General features: G+C 50.1%; 1 protein-coding gene across 1 annotated transcript in view; it reads right to left on the bottom strand.

The window, feature by feature from the left end:
- RASSF4 (Ras association (RalGDS/AF-6) domain family member 4) overlaps positions 1 to 1729 on the bottom strand; it is a 27906-nt gene that overhangs the window by 9722 nt on the left and 16455 nt on the right.

Below are 1729 nucleotides of genomic sequence, written 5' to 3' on the forward strand. Positions count from 1 at the left end.
GCGGGAGCGCCGCCGCGCTTCCCAAGCAGCGCACTGTAGCAGTGCTCCACTGGGCTGGCCCTGTACCCTAATTTCTAAGAACACTAATTCAGTGTGGATGTAGAGCAGGTAAGAAGAAGGGCTTTTGTGTAGGGTTTCTCTTTGGGAGCCTGTACTCACCCAGGAGATGTGAACCAACTGTCCAAAATGCCTAAGACACTGTCCCATAGCTTAGAAAAGAAGTGAATTTGCCCAGAGAATGGGATGCACGTTCCACAGGCAATCTGCTCCTAGGAGGAAAAGCCGCCCTGACTGGGTTACAGGCTGAAGCCAGGGTGTCCGTCTGGCTGGCCAGTAGCTCTTCCTGCAGAGGAGCCATTAAGTGGGAACGACGGAACCCTCCCCGTTTACTGCTGTTCACGTCAAAGGTCACCGAGTGCCTGAGACATCTTGTTCCTGCGATGTTTGCAATGACTAAAATAAAGTTTATTGTGCCAGACATGCCTCTTAGAGATGAGTGAGATCCTTAGAGAACTGAATGTACCAAAGCGAAAACTCACTATTCACTATCTTGAGTCACGGAGCCAAAGACTCCCTTTTTTAGGAACATGGAACTGGAAAGAGCCTAAACCCATGGAAATGTTCTTTGAAATTTTTCGATTAATTCCTTAAAATGGCGTATGAACATTTATTCAGACACCAACAACCGGTGCTTAACAATTCACAGACTAAACCCCTTTTGGAACAAGATTTAAAGAATACCCAAGTCATATGATGGGTCCTGAGGCTAATCTACACCACTCTTAACCTCTGCTTAACTTCGTCCCGGGCCCCCCCTTCATTTTCTCAGGAAATGCTACTTTTGGATAGTCCTGGATTTTCCTGAACGTGGCACAGGTAACCCCATCCTCATTCACTAACACTGCAAACCCAGCAGTGGTTGGCGGGCAGGTTGCTTACTGAAAACCTAGCGGGGCGAGGTGGTGCGGGGTGGAAGGGAGCTTGTGAGATTACAGCAGGGTCCTTGCAGCTTGCTGGGCTGAATTCGTTTTCATCCCAAAGTCCAGGGCACCCCAAGAGTGGCTTGAATGGCCCTTGGAAGACCTAACCTGGCCTTCTTTCTCTATCAGATCTGATCCCAAGACCTCTCTTTCCCAGCCATCCCCCTCCCCGCTCCTCCTCCGTCAGTCAGTCATACTCTGACAAGAAGGGCATGTGCTTACACTGCAAAGCTCTGCTTTCGTCTCCCAGTGCGGCAGGATGTGGCCTGTTACGGCACACTCCATGCGGGGCCTCACCCTCCCCGCCACCCCTTCCATTTATAGTACAATCAACTTCTCCTCTCACAGTTCAGTCTGTTTATGCACTGATGTCATCTGGGGAAGGCGATCTTTTCCTGAAGTCAGTACAATGCATACTTGGACAAAAGGCAGAGTGCTGGGAACCAGGGGCTGTCCAGGTTCTCTGGGACGGACACTTGTGCCCTAGGGCACACCTCAGCTAGTGGCAGTTGGATACACCATGTTCCTGTGGAACAATCAATAGAGCTCGGGTGGAACCTCATAGAAAGTGGCCTCATTAAAGATAAACTTGGCACTGCTTGGGCACCCACAGCTCACTTGCCCAAAATCCACGTGACTTGTGAGAATGGATCGCCAGTGACTGTGTGGCAGAAAAACATAGGTCATGAACAGGAAGGCTATGTTGCTGTGACCATGGGCAAGGTCATCTTCTACCTGAGCCTTTTCTT

Source organism: Galeopterus variegatus, unplaced genomic scaffold (genome assembly GCF_000696425.1).
Source record: "Galeopterus variegatus unplaced genomic scaffold, G_variegatus-3.0.2 Scaffold3617, whole genome shotgun sequence".
Lineage (NCBI taxonomy): Eukaryota > Metazoa > Chordata > Mammalia > Dermoptera > Cynocephalidae > Galeopterus > Galeopterus variegatus.